This window comes from Heteronotia binoei, chromosome 20 (assembly GCF_032191835.1).
Source record: "Heteronotia binoei isolate CCM8104 ecotype False Entrance Well chromosome 20, APGP_CSIRO_Hbin_v1, whole genome shotgun sequence".
Taxonomy (NCBI): Eukaryota; Metazoa; Chordata; class Lepidosauria; order Squamata; family Gekkonidae; genus Heteronotia; species Heteronotia binoei.
The window spans coordinates 28,216,034-28,224,098 of record NC_083242.1 but is presented as its reverse complement, the minus strand read 5'-3'; the positions used below and the strand labels follow the sequence as shown (position 1 = coordinate 28,224,098).

Genomic DNA, 8,065 nt, shown 5'->3' with positions numbered 1-8,065 from the left:
GGTTTGGAAGCCCTCCCCCCGCTTCAGGGTCATCAGAAAGCGGGGGGCGGGGAGGGAAATGTTTGCTGGGGATGCCATTATTCCCTATGGAGATTTATTCCCATAGAAAATAATGGAGAATTGATCTGTGGGTATCTGGGGCTCTGGGGGGGGCTGTTGTTTGAGGTAGAGGCACCAAATTTTCAGTACAGCATCTAGTGCCTCTCCCCAAAATATCCCCCAAGTTTCAAAATGATTGGACCAGGGGGTCCAATTCTATGAGCCCCCAAAGAAGGTGCCCCATCCTTCATTATTTCCTATGGAAGGAAGGCATTGAAAAGGTGTGCTGTCCCTTTAAATGTGATGGCCAGAACTCCCTTTGGAGTTCAGTTATGCTTGTCACAGCCTTGATCTTGGCTCCACCCCTAATGTCTCCTGGCTCCACCCCCAAGGTCTCCTGGCTCCACCCCCAAAGTCCCCAGATATTTCTTGAATTGGACTTGGCAACCCTAGTCATCAGAAAGTGTGTGTGGGGTGGGGGGAGAGAAATGTCTCCATTCCCTATGGAGACTGATTCCCAGGGGTCATTCTGTAGAAAAATAGGTGGTGTTCATCCAGAGATTGTTATGCAGCTGCACCTACTATTCAGTGGACAATGTAGGTAGGTGGAGAGGAAGAGGGGGAAGCCTCTGGCCTCCAAAGCTTATAGATAAGGATTATATTTCTTTAGCATGGGTTTATTGCACCACAAACAAGTTTTGTTTTTTCTTTGCAAAGCAGCATCAAACACAGGCAAAATATGCCAGTTTGGTGTTGTGGTGAAGTGCGCGCACTCTTATCTGGGAGAACGGGGTTTGATTCCCCACTCCTCCACTAGCAGCTGCTGGAATGGCCTTGGGTCAGCCAGAGCTCTCTTATCTGGGAGAACCGGGTTTGATTCCCCACTCCTCCACTTGCAGCTGCTGAAATGGCCTTGGGTCAGCCAGAGCTCTCTTATCTGGGAGAACCGAGTTCAATTCCCCACTCCTCCACTTACAGCTGCTGGAATGGCCTTGGGTCAGCCAGAGCTCTCTTATCTGGGAGAACCGGGTTTGATTCCCCACTCCTCCACTTGCACCTGCTGGAATGGCCTTGGGTCAGCCAGAGCTCTCTTATCTGGGAGAACCGAGTTCGATTCCCCACTCCTCCACTTGCACCTGCTGGAATGGCCTTGGGTCAGCCAGTGCTCTCTTATCTGGGAGAACCGGGTTTGATTCCCCACTCCTCCACTTGCAGCTGCTGAAATGGCCATGGGTCAGCCAGAGCTCTCTTATCTGGGATAACCGAGTTCGATTCCCCACTCCTCCACTTACAGCTGCTGGAATGGCCTTGGGTCAGCCAGAGCTCTCTTATCTGGGAGAACCGAGTTTGATTCCCCACTCCTCCACTTCCAGCTGCTGGAATGGCCTTCGGTCAGCCAGAGCTCTCTTATCTGGGAGAACCCAGTTCGATTCCCCACTCCTCCACTTGCAGCTGCTGGAATGGCCTTGGGTCAGCCAGAGCTCTCTTATCTGGGAGAACCGAGTTCGATTCCCCACTCCTCCACTTGCACCTGCTGGAATGGCCTTGGGTCAGCCAGAGCTCTCTTATCTGGGAGAACCGGGTTTGATTCCCCACTCCTCCACTTGCACCTGCAGGAATGGCCTTGGGTCAGCCAAAGCTCTCTTATCTGGGAGAACAGGGGTGATTCCCCACTCCTCCACTTGCAGCTGCTGGAATGGCCTTGGGTCAGCCAGAGCTCTCTTAACTGGGAGAACCAGGTTTGATTCCCCACTCTTCCACTTGCACCTGCAGGAATGGCCTTGGGTCAGCCAGAGCTCTCTTATCTGGGAGAACAGGGGTGATTCCCCACTCCTCCACTTGCAGCTGCTGGAATGGCCTTGGGTCAGCCAGAGCTCTCTTATCTGGGAGAACAGGGGTGATTCCCCACTCCTCCACTTGCAGCTGCTAGAATGGCCTTGGGTCAGCCAGAGCTGTGGCAGGAATTGTTCTGAAGGGAGTTCTGGCCCTCACATTGAAAGGGACCACACCCCTTTTAAATGCTTTCTGTTCATTGGAACAGGAGAGCCAGTTTGGTGTAGTGGTTAAGTATGCGGACTCTTATCTGGGAGAACCGGGTTTGATTCCCCACTCCTCCATTTGCACCTGCTGGAATTGCCTTGGGTCAGCCATAGCTCTGGCAGAGGTTGTCCTTGAAAGGGCAACTGCTGTGAGAGCCCTCTCCAGCCCCACCCACCTCACAGGAAGGTAAAGGAGATTGTGAGCCGCTCTGAGACTCTTCGGAGTGGAGGGCGGGATATAAATCCAATATCTTCTTCTTCTTCTTCGGAAATAATGAAGGACAGGGGCGTCTTTTTTTTGGGGGGGGCTCATAGAGTTGGACCCGCCTGGAGGGTGTTTTGAGGAGAGGCATCAGATGCTATGCTGCCAATTTGGTGCCTCTACCTCAAAACACAGCCGCCCCCAGATCAATTCTCCATTATGCCATATGGGAACCGGTCTCCATAGGGCAGGGGTGGCCAACGGTAGCTCTCCAGATGTTTTTTGCCTACAACTCCCATCAGCCTCAGCCAGCATGGCCGATGGCTGGGGCTGATGGGAGTTGTAAGGAAAAAGCAGCTGGTGAGCTACCTCAGGCCACCCCTGCCATAGGGAATAATGGAGTGCCTAGCAGACATTGCCCCCCTCCCTGCTTTCTGATGACCCTGAGGTAGAGAGAGGGTCTTCAAACCGGGGGATCCCCTGCCCCCCACCTGGGGATTTAATAATCAACAATGAGATCAGAGTGGAGATAAATTTCAAACAACAAACTGTGATATAAATGGGCTACCATATCTCTCTCTCTTTATATATATATATATGTATATATAATTACTTGAGGATTTACATACTTTTAAATATAAAACTGCTTTTAAATTGACAAATATCTTTGATACAAAAATTCACAATAACCACCATAAGAGACATTTAAGCCAATTTCAACACCCATAGTAATTTCGGTGATACAGCCTACAAGTAACTAGTTACAGTAGACGAGTTTCGTCTTGCCGCTTCATCAGTATTAAAAATGTGGTAGCCTATTTATATCACAGTTTGTTTTTTGAAACCCGCCTGGGGATCAGCGACCCTAATGCATTCAATGCCTTATTTAAATTTGAATGGGAAAGTGTTTCCATGCTCTTGTTCATGTTTCCCATTCCAATTCCCCCCCTCGCCGGGCGGGGCCATCCTGAGACTGAGCTGCATGTCCCCAAGGACAGCGATGCTCCTCGCAAGGAGAAAGCCAGCAGCTGCAGACGCGATGATTGACAGATGGGTCGCGGTGACAGGGAGCGGGGGAGCATAGAGCGGGGAAGCCTAGAGCGGCACGGAACCCCCGACTTCCGGCAAAGAACCGAAAACCCTGGGTGGTTGTCGCTCTAGCTCTGCTGACGGGAAGCGCTCTGGCATTGAGAAGGGAGGCAGGGCCGGAAGTCTGCCTCAGGGGGAGGAGGGAAGACCGGAAGTGATGCCTCGCGCTTCCGCCGCTGCAAGGCCTGAGGAGGGAGGCAGGGCCGGAAGTCTACCTCAGGGGAGGAGGGAAGACCGGAAGTGACGCCTCGCGCTTCCGCCGCTGCCCGGCCTGAGGAGGGAGGCGGGTTGGGGCGCTTTGCCCATGCGCTGAAGTGGCCGCTGCGGGGCTGGAGAAGCGACAAAGGAGTTGATGGTGCGGCTGGAGCGGCCCGGGCAGGTGAGGCGGCGAGGAGGAGAGCCGCGGCCGGAGTGGGGAAGGCGCGAAAAGGAGGCGTGGCTCGGTGGACCCCCCCCCCCCCAGTTCCCTCTTTCTGCGCCGCTGAGGGGGAAAGCGAAAGGGGCGGGGCCTATGCTAATGAGAGGCGGAGTTATGCTGATGAGGGGGCGTGGCTCGCGGGGCCCCCTGCTTGGACGGGTTTGCCGAACGGAGCCTTGAAGGAGGCGTGGCCTGGAGGGTGGGGCTTAAACCCTCTTGCTTTGCTGGGGGGGGGATCCGGGGGGGGGGAGACTGCTGTTTTAAAAATTGGAGCTTATTTACAGTGCCCCCAACCCAATTGAAGCTTAAAGGGATTGAATGCATCCACAAGTGACGTGCAGCGATTTGCAAGTGATGTGAAGCAAGCGGTCTCCCTCTCTTTGCTATGTTTGTCGGCCGCCTTTCTCAGCCAGGCAGATGTGAGGCCGGATGCTAAATTTCAATGTGGCACAATTTAAAAAACAAAAAACCCGCAGCACTGGAAAGGACTCCCTGCAAACAGAGCAACTCTCCCATCAGACAACCAGTTTGGTGTCGCGGTTAAGTGTGCAGACTCTTTATCTGGGAGAACCAGGTTTGATTCCCCAATCCCCACTCCTCCACTTGCACCTGCTGGAATGGCCTTGGGTTAGTCATAGCTTTTGCAGAGTTGGCCTTGAAAGGGCAGCTTCTGGGGAGAGCTCTTTCAGCCCCACCTACCTCACAGGGTGTCTGTTGTGGGACGAGAAGGTAAAGGAGATTGTGACCGCTCTGAGATTCAGAGCCAAGGGCAGGATATAAATCCAATATCTTAATATCTTAATGCACTTTCAAGGCATTTTGCGGTACAGACAGTTTGGTGTAGTGGTTGTGTGCGCAGACTCTTATCTGAGAAAACCGGATTTGATTCCCCACTCCTCCCCTTGCACCTGCTGGAATGGCCTTGGGTCAGCCATAGCTCTCACAGGAGTTGTCCTTGAAAGGGCAGCTGCTGTGAGAGCCCTCTCAGCCCCACCCCACCTCACAGGGTGTCTGTTGTGGGTGGGGGGAAGATATAGGAGATTGCAAACCGCTCTGAGACTCTATTCAGAGAGAAGGGCGGGGTATAAATCTGCAGTCTTCTTCACATCTCCCATTCTTCTTCTTCAAATTCTCCCATCACAGAATTTCTAAAACTGTGCAGTAAAAACAGGATTATTTGTGACATAACGTTGTGCAGCTACAGTCTCTACGGAATGATTCGGATTTATCGCAGTTGGGATAGCCCAGGTTAGTTGAAAGCAACCAGTTAGCAGCTGCCCAGGCTTGGCACTTTCTTCGAGTGCTTTGTTTGGGAAAGAGAAGCCTCTCACTTGCTGGCTTTCGCCTCATACTTGCCATGCATCTGCCCCCCCCTCCAAACCCCCCCCCCCCCTGCTAAGTCAGGCACACTTGAAGAATCCACTCAGGTTAGGATCTTGTTCCTCAAAGATGTTATGAGGAAAAGTACTTTGTGTTTGATACCATATCCAGCCCTCATTTCCTTCTTGTTGTAGCCTTCTCTCCCCGCCCCCCCAAAATTAAATTTTTGACCAGACCAAGGATTTTGGTTTTATTTCCCATGTGCACTTGGGGTCTGACTTGAAGGCATCAGGGAAGAAGAAGAAGAAGATTGTAGATTTATCCCCTGCCCTTGTCTCTGAATCAGATTCTCAGAGCAGCTTACAATTGCCTTTACCTTCTTCCCTTTCTTCTCCTTTCCCTTCCTCCCCCACAACAGACACCCTGTGAGGTGGGTGGGGCTGGAGAGGGCTCTCACAGCAGCTGCCCTTTCAAGGACAGAGTCTCAGAGTGGCCTACAATCTCCTTTCCCTTCCTCCCCCACAACAGACACCCTGTGAGGTGGGTGGGGCTGAGAGGGCTCTCACAGCAGCTGCCCTTTCAGGGACAACCCTTGCGAGAGCTATGGGCGACCCAAGGCCATTCCAGCAGCTACAAGTGGAGGAGTGGGGAATCAAACCCGGTTCTCCCAGTTAAGAATCTGCACACTGTTGGCTGAGGAGTTGATGTAGCTGGAGATTCTCTTGTATGAAAGTTAGCTTGATCTCATCAGATTTCAGAAGTTAAGCAGGGTTAGTCCTGGCTAGTATTTGGGTGGGAGTCCACCAGGGAAGTCCACCGTGGCTATGCAGAAGCAGGCAACGGCAAACCACCCTCTGATCCTCTCTTGCTTGGAAAACCCTACAGGATAGCCATAAATCAGCTGTGACTTGATGGCAGTTTCCACCACTAGAGAGCCAGTTTGGTGTAGTGGTTAACTGTGCAGACTCTTATCTGGGAGAACCGGGTTTGATTCCCCACTCCTCCACTTGCACCTGCTGGCATGGCCTTGGGTCAGCCATAGCTCTGGCAGAGGTTGTCCTTGAAAGGGCAGCTGCTGTGAGAGCCCTCTCCAGCCCCACCCACCTCACAGGGTGTCTGTTGCAGGGGAGGAAGGGAAAGGAGATTGTGAGCCGCTCTGAGACTCTGTCCTTGAAAGGGCAGCTGCTGTGAGAGCCCTCTCAGCCCCACCCACCTCACAGGGTGTCTGTTGCGGGGGAGGAAGGGAAAGGAGATTGTGAGCCGCTCTGAGACTCTGTCCTTGAAAGGGCAGCTGCTGTGAGAGCCCTCTCCAGCCCCACCCACCTCACAGGGTGTCTGTTGTGGGGGAGGAAGGTAAAGGAGATTGTGAGCCGCTCTGAGACTCTGTCCTTGAAAGGGCAGCTGCTGTGAGAGCCCTCTCAGTCCCACCCACCTCACAGGGTGTCTGTTGTGGGGGAGGAAGGGAAAGGAGATTGTGAAGAAGAAGAAGAAGAAGATGATATTGGATTTCTATCCCGCCCTCCACTCCGAAGAGTCTCAGAGCGGCTCACAATCTCCTTTACCTTCCTCCCCCACAACAGACACCCTGTGAGGTGGGTGGGGCTGGAGAGGGCTCTCACAGCAGCTGCCCTTTCAAGGACAACCTCTGCCAGAGCTATGGCTGACCCAAGGCCATGCTAGCAGGTGCAAGTGGAGGAGTGGGGAATCAAACCCGGTTCTCCCAGATAAGAGACTGCACACTTAACCACTACACCAAACTGGCCTCTCTGAGACTCTTCGGAGTGGAGGGCGGGATATAAATCCAATATCTTCTTCTTCTTCTTCTTCACTATGAATGCGTGCCTGTAAAGAACGAAAGAGAAGATGTGCCAGCATGCTTCATAGATTAGTTTCTCTTTATTCTGTTCATAAGAGCAGCCCTGCTGGACCAAACTGGAGGCCCCTCAAGTCCAGCATTCTGTTCGCACAATGGCTGACCAGCTCCCTCCACGAAGCTCACGAGGATGACTGCAATGGCATCTTTGTGTCTGTGCTCCCCAGCAGTTGACATAAAAGAGGCATATTACCTCTGGTACTGAAGGGATCAGAGGCAGATTTATTGTATGTGGCCATTGGCCATCACAATACGGGGTTAAACATTGTATCATAAAAAGCTGTCAAACAAAAATAAAGAACTGTCCTATAAACGTACAGAATGACGGGTTAAGTGGGTTGCAACCATAAATACATTGCTAAAATACTAAAGGAACAGCAGTTAGGGAGCAGATTTGGTGTAGTTTTGAGACCCAGTTTGTTGTAGTGGTTAAGCGTGCAGACTCTTATTTGGGAGAACTGGGTTTGATTCCCCACTCCTTCACTTGCAGCTGCTGGAATGGCCTTGGGTCAGCCATAGCTGTGGCAGAGGTTGTCCTTGAAAGGGATCTACTGTAAGAACTCTCTCAGCCCCACCCACCTCACGGGGTCTGTTGTGGGGGGAGAAGATAAAGGAGATTGTGAGCCGCTCTGAGACTCTGATGGGATGGCCTTGAGTCAGCCGTAGCTTTCGCAGAGGTTGTCCTGGAAAGGGCAGCTTCTGTGAGAGCCTCTCAGCCCCACCTACCTTACAGGGTGTCTGTTGGTGGGAGAACAAGATAAAGGAGATTGTAAACCACTCTGAGACTCTGATTCAGAAAGAAGGTCGAGGTGTAATCTACTGTCCTCTTCTAGATAACTATCATGATTAGAAGCCATTGTTAGCTCTGTCCTCCAAGAATTTGTCCTTTCCCCCTTTAAAGCCTTCCAAGTTGGCGGCTAATTCTATAATTTCAGTTTCTCCACCCCCCACCCCCCCGTCCTCTAGGTCAAGCGCTTTCCTTTTCTCCCAGAACTGCCTTTGTCAGGTAGGCCTCTGTCCTTGAAGTTTCCCAGGAGATTATCCAGAGAATGGGGGGAATAACATCCAGGTGGGTTCTACGTGAG

At 52.2% G+C, this 8,065-nt stretch overlaps 1 protein-coding gene across 1 annotated transcript in view; it reads left to right on the top strand.

Moving 5' to 3' along the window:
- The first annotated feature begins 3,614 nt into the window (after window positions 1–3,614).
- The window catches only part of TRRAP (transformation/transcription domain associated protein), a 280,470-nt gene continuing 276,019 nt past the window's right edge, over window positions 3,615–8,065 (top strand). The window contains 1 exon segment of the mRNA XM_060260958.1: window positions 3,615–3,748. The gene's annotated coding sequence lies outside the window, so the exon portion shown is untranslated.